Source organism: Corvus brachyrhynchos, unplaced genomic scaffold, assembly GCF_000691975.1.
Source record: "Corvus brachyrhynchos isolate BGI_N302 unplaced genomic scaffold, ASM69197v1 scaffold1333, whole genome shotgun sequence".
Classification (NCBI taxonomy): Eukaryota; Metazoa; Chordata; class Aves; order Passeriformes; family Corvidae; genus Corvus; species Corvus brachyrhynchos.
In genome coordinates this window covers 333,243-346,060 of record NW_008237395.1, presented here as the reverse complement: position 1 = coordinate 346,060, position 12,818 = coordinate 333,243, and the positions used below count along the sequence as shown (strand labels likewise).

Here is a 12,818-nt window from a genome sequence, read left to right as displayed (position 1 = left end):
AGAGACAAGCCAGATGTTTAGCACTACTGCTGATACCTTCGTGTCCATGGGGAATTTCACCATTTATTTGGAAAACAATTTATTAAAAAAAGTCCAAAAACCCAGCATATCAGCAGCATGTGGTTTGTTACAGCAAATGTGCAACCTAACGTGTTTGAGAATATCAGATTTCTTTTTTAAAAAGAAAGGCTTAAAAAGCATTCACACCATTCAGCTTCAAAAAGCACAGTCTTTGTTATCTAAAATAGACTGGGCCACTGCAGCCCAACTATTTCTGAATAAAAGCAGGTCATTATTAAAAAAAGGAGATTTGTAACAGCAGACATATTACAAAAGAGACTGTCAGATATAAGCACCCATAGGAATAATGTGTGGGGTCTTGCATGATCAAGAATAACTCCCACAGGATAAGATGAGAAATATAGGGCTGGACTTTTTATGCTTTCATGTTTTCTGTTCTGTGTGAAGACAATAGCTCTGGATTTTAAAAGTATGGACTTCTTTTCAGCAGGCTAAGGATACCTACAGTTTTAAAAGGTCACTGGAATTGGTTGTTCTTGAGTCTTCAGCCATCTTTTAAACAGACCAAAGCCAAATCACTGTAAATGGCACTGTAAATGGGTCTCCAATGCCACCAGAATATAAAGATAAAAGCAGAAGCTCTGGTACTGGCTGGCCACACTGCATCAGTGACCCTGTTTCCAATGCCACCAGCCAAACCAAAGTTCTGTACACACATCCTACCTGCTGCGTTTTTCACCTTGGTCTAGAAGCTTACTACTATTTGCTATAAACCATTAGCCCAGCCTAGCTCCACAAAACACCAGGCTGGGAGGGAAGCTCAGAGAATTACCCCTGTGGAAGAGGAACAACAAGGACTTTGCTGCTGGTTTATTCTTGCGCTGTTCTGACTACAAACTCACCTACACTGGGTGCCCGTGTGGTGCCTTTCAGCCCCCTGACAAACTCAGCAGCTCTGGTTGTTGTGGCTGGCATACACCTCTCCACGGGGGCTGGATGCCACACTACCCCTTTAAGCATTACATACTGGAAAATGGAGCAGGGATCTCAAATGGCCTTTAGCCGTTAACCTCAGGAAGCAGCTTTAAAAATATTATTATTGTAGCTGTTAATAGTTTCCAAAAGGATGACTCCTAGGGCTGCAAGAGCTCATTGACTTCACACACACACATCCTTCTCCAAGGTTAAATGGGAATGGTTCGTGAACACACAGCTGAGAGCAGAATTACCTAATGAAGTGCACTTGCCCGAGCAAAGCCAGCTCAGACAGAGTTTTCTTGCAAACATAAAAAGGTGCTTTTAATGTGAAAACCTGCTTTTGTTCCCAGCTTGGAAATGTTTACGGGAAACTGTGCTTCTACGCTCTGGGACACGTGCATGCATAAATGCACAGAGCTCTGTTAGCATTTACATCATTGTGCTCTCAAGGGGGAAAAGGTCTGAAAAACAAACCTGTTTTTACAAAAGGACAGAAATTAAATTATCCAAGTTTGAGCATGTTAGTAACAGTGACAGCCAAAGGTACTTACCAAGTTAAATCCACTCTCTTGATAGGCTCCCCAAGAAACAAGAAACAAAAGTCAAAAGGAGGCATTTCCAAGGCAATACTGCAGAACTGGGCACTGAACTTCTCCAATCTAGTGATGAGAAAAGGGGGCATTAGGTAACAGCATTTTTTGGGGGAACTGGAGAGAAAAGGTGATGCTGAAGTGATGGACAGCATAACACCCATGGTGGCTAATTTGATAATAAATTCAGTTACTGTCACACGACAATTCCACATCATACAAAGACATTAAATAAGAATCCCTCTGAAAATCTCAACTAAAATTGCAGGAGTGACTCTTTTGACTTACACAGTAATTTTTTAAACCACCTCTGAGAGCAAGGCAGACAGTATTTTTACAGTTTCATTAGAGCTGTGGAGTATCTTTCTGTGTATAGTGTAAGCTCCCTTTACTCTCTTCCTTTCTCTTCTTCTCATAGGTGGTGCTTCACTGGAATATCAATCATGGATGAAAGTTAATTTCCTTCATAAGAACCACTGTCAGCTAAATGTGCTCGCCTCTTACAAAGAAGAGCTCCAAAGTGCATAGAAGAGAAAACTGAAGAGAGACAATCACAGCTGCCCTGGAGAGTAAGATTCATGGTCTGCAACAGATCTTTCACATGACGCTAAATTACATATTACGAAAAGAAATAATAAAAAAAGACAACTATTTGTGTGCTTCTCATCCTCTGGGAGCCTGATCCCAGTCTGACTGACAGATCCTCAAAAATGCATCTCGAGAGCTTAGTGAACCCCTAAGAGCTGCTCTCCTGCCTTCCTGCATAACATGAGCCACAGAATTTCATCCAGGCATTGCTGTATCCACGCAGAACACGGTCTGACTAAATTAACAAAATGCAACATTTCTGACTGGATAACTGCCAACCCCCACCTTGAAAGTGTAATCAGATTGGAGTGCCTACCTACATCCAGAATGTGAGCTAGGAAAGGTCCTGCTAAGCAATGCTTACAATTTTAGATTTGTATTTCTGGAGCTTTTTATCTCTTATTGAGCTCTTGAGAATACCTAAAACACAAGCATTATCTTCTACATCGTTTCTCACTATGCAACAAGAAAAAAATTATATTAGCAACACTCTAATGATCTGGTACAAAACGGAAGATTCATACATGATTACCTATGCTTAAACCACGAGGCAGTGAAGTACAAAGACAAAAGAGGCATCAAATCAGTATTATCATTAGATTAAAAAAAAAAAAAAAAGCAAGCAAACCATCCAAACATGTTTTGCTAAGCAGTGCTGTTTGGGAATACTCTCCTTGCTTTTCTAATGCTTTCCCATTAGGAGGAGGGTGGAATGCATGTGTTGATTTGACTAAAATTTCCTTCTACAAGGGCTGTTTGACTTCTAAGTAACACTGAAACACAAATAACCTCACTCGATTTACATACAAACTACTCTGATGAGCCAAACGCCTTCCGCTGGCAATAGCTGAAGCAGCACAGGCTGTGACTGAAGCACTTCAGCTGTTCTGCTTCTTCCCCTGCTCAGATGCTTCCCATTCTGCAGGGAATGAGAGAATGGTTACACAGCATCAAGTTGGGGAGAAAATTCAGTAACTTTAAGTCTCTAAATGTCCAGTCCCAGCTTCTTTGTTAACATTTTGCTTCAGCAAAGTACTTCAGTGCTGATGACAGCGAGGGGAAGTGGTGGTGTTTGTTATCTGCCTTCTTTTAGTTATTCTGTGAAATTAAAAAAGGGAAATTGTTTATTGGTGCACAGTCAGTTTCCATCTAAAAGCTGAATCTGATTGCATTTTGATTTTACTTTTGATAGATTTCTGACAGAAAATACATCTTTGTTTTTAATTAATCCGTTCAGGAACCCTAACTCAGCATAGAAGCTCACACTTTTAATGTAATTACTTCTAAAGGCTTTTTCCATCACAGCATGGCTATCTCTTCAGATTACTTATTCTGTTTCTTTTCCTCTGTTAGTCTTTGTTGATGGAAAGTCAGCTTTAGGTAGCGAATTCTGTAGGCAAGGCTGCCTGTTCCCTGGGAAGCCCCTCTGCAGAGTGAACTAAACAGCTTCACTCGATCCTCTTGAGTGGATCTGTACAATCCAGAAACGGTTACCAGCTTGGTGTACAGGCAAAGTGCCTCTCCATCCTTCCTCCTGTTTGCTGAGAGCTCTGTGTTTACAGAGAGAGGCAAAGCCATATCAAGAGCATTCTCTAAACACCAGAAGTGTAAAAAGAACTAGCACAACTCTCTAGTGCATCAGCTGCGACACTCACTCGGGAACCATTCTGTTCAGTATTTAATCCTAAGGTTCCTTTAGCAGCTTGTTCAATTATGGGATGAAAGAAATAAAGAGGAAAAAAGGGAAGGGAGAAAAAGAGATACAATTAGCCCAGAGTTCCCATCACCACCACCATTCATCACCAGCCTTAAGAAATCAAAGCTCTTTATTCTCTCCCACTCATTCCACTTATGTTTAGCACTTCTATGTCAAATACAGCAGATTCAAAAGAAGTGATTGAGAAATACTTTTTCCTTGAGTAGCCCAACAATTCAAGTGCCGTTGTGAATGAAAGGAGCTCTCTTTGCCTTAGCTAAACTACACACAAGTACTAAAGCAACACACTCAGCGAGGCAGGAAAAAAGCCTCGCTCTTTCTCGGCAGATTATGAAAAAAAAGGTATAAGGAAAGGGCTTAACTCCAGGAAAGGCTGTTGATCCCATGAATGTGGGAGGGGACATGTTCGTGCTGCTTTCAGGGAGACCGTGACACTTGCAGCCTTTCCCTTTCTGCAGAGAAGGCTCTTGAAAACGTGAGTTAATCAGGTGTTAGGTGTGTGTGGTGGCACTGAGCTCTTTGTCACCCGTAGTTGGATCAGCCATGGGAGCTGGAGATGATGCCCCTCAGAAGGAACACACAGGTACCGTTCCCTCTGCAGCGCCGTGGAAAGGAGCAGCTGCCATTGTCACTGCATATCGCCCGCTGGAGCAGATACAAGGGAACCACTGCCAGGATGAATCCCTCTCCTGCCTGTCGGAACACGCACAGGGAGGCTGCTCCTTGAGCAGCTTTTGCTACTTATCTCTATTTTTTGCCACAGAAGCCATGTCTGCACAGGCAAGGGATCATATGCCAGAGTGAATGGGCTCTGATTAATGCAGATCATATCCAACAACCTTTCCGAGCTCCTTCTGGGCTGGCATGCTCCGTTAGTCTCCGAATGTCACAGAAAGGTATTTAAACCCACACAGGAGAGTAGGGATTAACAGGCAGGAAAACACACGGCCATCAGAGCAGCCACTGCAATCATGGCAAACATTGCACACCGTATTTCCACTGGCCCTCCCTTAACAGTGGTTGGGAACTGTGCATGGACATTTACTTGGGATGGGAGCTGTAGATGCCAACTGAACCTGCCCTGCCCACTTCTGACAGCTTTGGACATCATTGACACCCAGAGCAGGACCTTGAGGCCTCAACTCCAAGGCCACCAATGCAGCCTCTGCACCACCAGACTCAGGATGGAGTTGCACATGCTGCGACAAACCAACCTTAAAGCTCCTCCCATTCCGTGGTCCCTCTTTATAACTCTCCCATGTCCTCCTTGCCCCTGGATGCCCTCTCTAGGATATCTGTACCTCCCGTCTGATCCTGCTGGGGCTGCTTCTACTCACTGACTCGACAGAAAAGCACCACAGCAACAGAGAACTCTGAAACTTCACGCCCTGCTTGCCCACCTCTCCTCCCCTCAGAAACCCAGCAGGGCTCCCCCAGCTCGCCCTCCAGAGCTGAGCCCCCATGTTGCTCTGGGCTCTCTCCCTCCATGGGTGGCAGCCCTGGAGTCTGCACGGGGCAGCTGCTGATTCCAAGTTGTTTCTGGTGGATCAGGACTGCAATTTGTTTCCCTGCTTGTGCTTTTATTTCTGCTGTCACAGAGCGCCGCTGCTCTCCCTCGTTCCTCCACAAATCCCCACTGTTGGCTACATCATCATCTTAACCCAATGCTTTCTTCCTACTTTTGCAAGATTAAAAAAAAAAGCTTTTCCAGAGAACACAAAAATGTAAAGCAATGTTACAAAAGCAGACTTGTAGCAATATTTACAGATTTATAGTTACATGGCTGTTGCGCCTCCGGGTTAAAATCCAGGGGAGCACTTACTGTTTGGGATCCTGTGTTCCCATGGACCCATCCAAATGCCTGCTAGTAGGGATAGAAGGTAACAGTTCAGGGTGTGGTTAAGAGCTTATTGGAGTGGGTGAAGAGGACAGCTGCTGGGCACCCAAGGTGCCATCACCTCCCACCACCATTCTGCTCCAGCCCACCACAGGACGCAGGAGCACTCACATTTACTTGATTTCCAGGCATCAGGCTTGCAATTGTTAACTGCTGTCACTAACTGATTAGACACTGAGCAGTTCCAAAAATACCACTCTGGGGGTGACAATTTTCTGTCATGTGCAATCTGACATCTTCGGAAAAAAGTGGTTCCTGGACACATGCAGGCTTTTAGATATTAGCACCAACAATTATTTCTGCTTCACTTCTTACACTTTTTGTGCGTTTCAAATATTTAGAGTTCAGCTTGTTCAAAGATTTATTTTGCTTTATTTTTGATATTTGCTTTTTAACTGTCACACCTTCTTTATCACTGCTTTCAACATTCTGAGAACTTACATTTCAAACTTACTGAGAATGTATCAAGGGATTTGGTGCTGGTACTGATAGACAGATTCACTCCACAGTCATTTTCTTACCTTCAAATGCCATTGAGATGCCCTGGTTACAGTGCTCTCCTCAACTATTGCTCAGGTAGCCTAAGTCCATTTTTCTTGAATAAGTCTCCAGACAGACCGAACCAAAAACCTAATTATTTTTGCACATTTTTTCACATCAAAGGGACTTTTAAGTGCACAGAGATGGTAACAACACATGGTTCCTGAGCTCCCTTTCCATTCTGGACATGCCACGCTTCTGCTTAATTCATAGTAAACCGTGTACCAGAGGCTGATCTCCTGGTACTAACCCAACAATTGCACTGACGTATGGGATGTCACAGTACGTGAGAAGGTCAGCATTTCAGCCTCACCACGCTTACACCCTCCTGGATATTAAAATATGGAGGGGTGAGTCTCCGGCCTCGAGGGCTGACCCGCTCCTCCTGAAGGTCCATAAATCAGCTCCCAGGACTGAGGCTCTGTGCCAGCAGGACACTTAATTATGGATTGGAGACACGTTTCAGGTGCAGGGCGAAGCTGAGAGCAGATGAACCTGTCCATGTAGACACAGCAATTCTGCAGAATGAAGCTGCTTCAACAGGAGGGCCTTGGGCACTCAAGGACTGTGCAGCCCAGCTTTTAGTTAGGTGTCAGAACACTGATTAAAAGGCGCTCACTTTGGCAAATGTCTTTGTTGTAGGCTCCTTTGCCACCACCATCATCCAGACAACACACTACCCTTAACACACCTACCCAAGTTGCTGCTGGGCTTTGAAGCAACAAAGGGAAGAGATTCTCACAAACAGCTTTTGATTAAAATAGAAAATAACATCAACTCACATTAAAATATAATTCACTGCTTGTTTGATCCTTTGTTTTTAGTCTCAGAAAAAAGCAATCATAATCTCTCACAGACTGTTGTTCCCCAGGAAAAAAGTGTATCACAATATGCACTGACTGCAAATGCCATTTTTAAATATTCAACACAGCTGTACTTGTGGAGACCTGACAGAGAAAATTCCCCTGCTCTCTCTTCCTCCTCATTCAGCAAATCAGGCAGAGGATTTTGAACATAAATTCAGACAGTATTTTCATAAATAGAATATTTCAGCAGTTAAGACTGTGGCTTTAAGCAGTCTCTCTGCACATTCTCTCCCTATGCCTTGCTGGAAATACATCAAACTCTTAAGCTGCTGCAATAATCTCTAAGAGACAAAACAGATGGAAAAAATAATGGGAAAAAGTAACTTACAAGCAAGATGTTGGCAACACAAACCCAATGCTTCTGTTCTTTACCTAAATGTTTAGACTTGCAGCAGGCAAAAGCAAAATAAAATTGTTTTTGTTTTAAATACGTGGCACATTTTATATAGAGTACACTTTTCATATAAAAAAAAATGACACAGGGAAGAATTACTCTAATTAAACAAAATACTTCAATATTATTCACTAGCTTTTGCCAAGAACCCCCAGAAAGAAAGAAGGCCATACGTACATGTGCAGACATTGCAGTCCTCCAATGCCTGAAGCACAGAGCCCCAGCCTCATACAGAGGGTCCTGAAGGGCACAGGGTGTAGGGCAGTCCCCAAGTGCTCCTACCGTGGTCAGTGCTGGGGTGAGCTCGTGGGGATCCCCCGAGGCCAGGGAATGCAGAACACCTCCCTCCTGCATGGAAAAGCAAGTCAGGGTTATGGTGGGAACAACTGCGTGGATCAGGCATGGAGCTGCTTGCAAGGAGCCTGGAAGAGCACCAGTTTTTATTCCTTTTATTACCTTGTCTCCCCATTACACACCTTACCCTGTGTTGTCTTACCCCAGTGGCCCTGGTTTTGCCATTCTAATTCCCCTTTTTCGGTATTTATTGGACGCTTTTCTCGATCATCTGCCACAGTGGTTTCCTGAGTCCCTGTTTTTTTATTTGTAAGATTTCTCCACTTCTCACACTGTCATTTTGTTATCGCAGCCACAAATTAGTATTAGCCTGGAGAGCTTGGACTTTCTCTTTGATTTCTAGATGGTTCCTGCAGTTTCCTTTATTTCTGTTCTGTTTGTGCCATTTTGTGGCCAGGATAGGCCACCTGCTTGGGCACTATGTGGGTATCAGTACCCTCTCACGCTGCTGTCTCAAAGCACACAGCCAGGACAGGCTGCTTGTGTAACTCTAATGCGTATTATGAACTTGCAGTGAGATGTATCAACTTGCTGAAGGACATAAGACTAAAAATGGCAAAATACATACCTAAGGATCCCTGCGCAATCTCAGACCTACAGACTTAAATTCTTGCAGAATGTTTAAAGATATGCAGCTAATACCTTGAAAGAAATGCATTTTATGGAATCTATTTTGACTAAGAAGTGGGGAAAAAAAGAAATTAGAATTAGGGACATGGAAGCCCATACTGATATGTAAGTAAAAATGTGTGCATGTTTGCATGTAAAACCATGCAGCTTAAAAGCACACACAGCTTTGGGGGTTTTTGGTTACTTGGTTTTAATCTTTTCCAAGTCATGGTCCTCAAATTGGGTTTTCTATAATTGGTTTTAGCTGAGCTATACTGCATTGAATTTAGAAACCTTAAATCTTCTTCATCTCATGTTGTTTTTTGGAGATGAATACTATAATAAATTTCATTTCATACTGGTAACAAGCGCAAGAGTTGAGCTAAATATTTACTGTTAGGAAAAATGTAATGCTTTTCTTTTTGAAGCAGAGCAGCTACAACACCGCCTGTAAATGTTTGTCATTTTTATTTCAGTATTAATAACCCTGTTTTTATGACCTCATTCAAGAAGCCCACAAGAAGCTGGCTGTTCTTTTTCTATCATGTTTGTGCCCTTTACATCATTTCCTACTTCTAATAACTAATGATGATAGGTAATTACTTAACAGATGGTAAAAGCTCTTTAATTGCTTTTAAGGACTACTGAGCTCTGCTGCATTTTGGGAGCATTAACTTCTGTGACTTTCCATCTTCCTCGGGTCATTCCAAGTTTGTTCAGCCATCATTAAATATTCAAGGACTTGGGATTTTTATTTTTTTTTTAATCCAGAACTGGAGGTTAGTAACATGCTGCTTCAAACCATTGTTATTTCAAATACATTTCTTTTGTGAGGCCACTCTTAACACCGAGAAACCACGAGCCCTCTCTTTTCTCCCCGGGGGTGATGAGCACAGCAGCCCGTGCAGCCCAGGGCATCTGACCTTTAGTTACCAGAGACGCAGCTCTCTCTCTTTCCTGTAGCAACAAACTGTCACATCATTAACAGGAGGCTGGGGGGGAAAAAAGTCAAACCTTAAAACTCAAAGGGGCTGGTCTCATTAATGTCCCTACGCTGCATTTACATTATCTCCTGAGTTACACAGGCAGGAGAAATTCCACATCAGAGAGGGCAAAAGTGAGAGATGAAATTCATAGTTTAACACACACAGAGTTAGTGACCCTCGCTATAATTCCCTTGAGTAACTTTGAGTGCACTTTGAGTAAGTTGCACTTTAACCATGGTAAGTGCTGGCCTAATTAGTCAGACACACTGCACAACACCAGCAACTCTGCTGCTGCTTTTCCAGTTCTAACAGCTGTTTGTCTGGGTCTGTTTGGAAATGCGTACGAGGGGCTGTGGCTAAAGACACAGAATTTACTAAAAAAAAATGGACTGCAGCACAAATTAGCAAAGACTACGTCTAGAAACAAATAATTCATTTTTATGATTGCCACTCAAATAAACTCTTGCATTTTGCATGAGACTGTTAAGTTGGAAATAATAAACAAATAAAGTTAGTAGGATTTCTTCAGCTTTAGGATCAAACAGCCCTCCTGGTATATAGCTACGGTTACAAATGATTAGGCTGTACATTTCTCATCTGATGCAAAGAGCTGCACACAGATTACTGGACACACCACATACGAGCTCTGGTTAAGTGTGCCCAGAAGTATAATGCACTGCTAAAAATAAATGTTTATGACTGATTTGTTGCTTAAAATAAAATAGGTAGATAATATAACAAATGGATTATAAAATGGAGGTTGTGAAACTTCTACTTAAAGGAATATTGTAAATATCCCTCTCTATTTCTCACCCTCATATGTCAGTGTGTATTTATACTGCTGCAGCTGTCCATCCCTGTGTGGCACTCAGTGGCATTGCCACCTCCTTGCCATTCAGTCAGTGATTTAATATTTCAGAAACAGCTCCTGAGGTCAAATAATGCATTTGTTCTCATAACTTGTTCTCATAACTAAGAGAAGTGCAGCGTGGTGTGCTGATTTTCCTCTGCATAGCTCTAAATTGCTCCGAGCACAGGTATCAACCTCCCATTTGTGTGCACTGAACCCGAGTGCCTCCTGCAACACTGCAATTTTAGTTTGGATTGAGAAGAAAACGATAGTGGTTTGCCCGATGAAAACCCAAACGTGACCTCAACTTGTATTTTGTTCGATAATCTCCAGAACATTTAGTAAACTGCTGTTCTGAAGGGATTATGCTCACACATAGAGTGATACTTATAATCATCACCATACAAAAATGGACCCACTAGGTATTAATTTCTGATATACTAAGCACTTCCTTTGCAGTTCCTTTGTCATCTGGCATCACTGTACCATAAATTTAGAGTGTTGCTGCATTGTTTTGTACCATGACTCTTTATGATTTAGCAATTCTAGGCCGATACAGCTGATTGTATGAGCCATTTGCATTTTCTGCTCTTTAGGAAGATAACAGATACAATCTAAAAACTTTTAAAATAGCACTATCTTTGCACAGCTTAATAAATTGTTATGAATAAGCAAAATCCTCGATCATGTTACACTCTAAATTAGCCTGTGCTTTACATGAGTTTGTAACAGATAAGGAAAAAAAAATGACTAAAACTGAGAACAAACCAACTGTAAGTCTGGGAAGGTTCCACGTGGGAGGAAGCTCCAGGAAGCGTCCATGCCTGAAATGCAAGGGAGAGAACTTGTGCCCCAAAAATTCTTCCAAGATGCTTTTTAAAAAAATATTTTTTAAAATTAATCCAAGATGTTTTTTAAAAAAATATTTTTTAAAATTAATCTCAGAAATAATTATTTTTATATTTTAAATATACTGGTGAATCAAGCAAATTCATGCCATGAGACTGCATAAATAGTAGTTAGATGTAATATACAGTATTTACTCTTGCAGCCTGAGAAAAGAAATGTAGTTCCTCTTCCATAACAGATTTTAAAAGCTGAAGCAGAAAACAGATCCTTTCCTTGCCTAAAAAAATGTACAAGGGGTACTGCTAGAAAATTGAGTCTTCCTTGTGCTCTTTGAAGTCCTCCAAAATGCACTAAAAGCAAGCACTTTGCAGGAGGCTCCCTGAAGCTGACAGGATTAGACCTGGGAATGGTCTATCGCCTTAGTTCCAGTCCATGACTCCCAATCCCAGCCAGAGCACTAAGCTCATTCCCAGCAAACCAGGGGCTTGCCATCAGCCTCAGAGTGCCAGGTCATGGCCATTTCTGAGACAAAGCACAACCCTGAAGCATTCCAGGCTTGCCATCCTTGATAAAAGCAAAACATATGCAGGAAGGGGAAACAAAGCAGCACCTATGGTTTAATTAAGGGCTGAAAAGCCACAGGTTTCTTCTGGTATTTGAACTAATCACAATATAAAATTATCATTTGGTAAGATTTTTTGGATTTGCTGCAGCTTCATGGCTCTAGCAGAAAGCACGTACAGGGATGCGTTTTCAAGGTTCTTGGCTAATGGGTTTCTGTATGTCTTCATCATATTTATTTGGATTGAAACAATAATATTAGAACTGCTTCCACAGCCTCTGGGTACTCCAGCACACAACTTGCACTACAGCAAAACTCTCTCACTACTAAAACAGGACCTCTGGCAATTTGCAGTTACAAAGAAAGTGTATTTTCAGAAGGCAAAATAAGCATGTTGATGTTATTAAACATGACAGTGGGTCAGTCTGGGGACAGGTCAAAAAACAGAGCTGGAGAAAACATAAGTAAATAATCCATATTCCCATCACCTGTCCCACTAAAATTTGTTAAAGCACTGCTGGAAGTCATCTCTGAGCCAATGGTGTAATTTATTCTAGAGAAGATAAGAGAGACATCAACACTTGACTGGCAGAGCCCCCACTGCATGGTCCAGGATCCTCCCCCCACACCAGGCATCTGCTTGAAGCATACTTGGATTTGCTATCTCCTTTCCAAGGACTTCTGGGAAGTGAGAGGAAAGGAGATCTCACCTTACAAAGAGCTGGTTGCACTTGAGATCTCTGGACTCAGGGGCCCTCTGGAGTTTGCTGGTGCAGAAGTACCCACGGGGAGCAGGGACAGTTCCTGCGGACCATTTCATCCTGAGGAAGAAAGATGGGGAAAAACTCAGTCCTCAGGTGGTTTGACAGAAATGAAAGTACAAGAACGGCTATTTTTCATCCTTTGGTTGGAACCAAAAAAGTGCTCATGAGCCAAATAATGCACCACGAGGATCAGGTCAAACTCAATAGATCCTGTTAAGATTTTTGTCCTCATGACAAGTGAGTGAGTGCGTGT

The 12,818-nt window shown here is 42.2% G+C and overlaps 1 long non-coding RNA gene across 18 annotated transcripts in view; it reads right to left on the bottom strand.

Moving 5' to 3' along the window:
• Nucleotides 1-12,818, bottom strand: part of LOC108445845 — a 100,457-nt gene that overhangs the window by 49,441 nt on the left and 38,198 nt on the right. For 17 of the 18 annotated variants that reach the window (XR_001860871.1, XR_001860859.1, XR_001860863.1 and 14 more), the window contains exons 11-14: nucleotides 12,512-12,622; nucleotides 11,159-11,214; nucleotides 7,769-7,939; nucleotides 1,551-1,658 (exon numbers count right to left, since the gene is read on the bottom strand). This is a non-coding gene — a long non-coding RNA (uncharacterized LOC108445845). The remainder of the gene's footprint in view (nucleotides 1-1,550; nucleotides 1,659-7,768; nucleotides 7,940-11,158; nucleotides 11,215-12,511; nucleotides 12,623-12,818) is intronic. The other variant, XR_001860857.1, reaches the window with a different exon arrangement.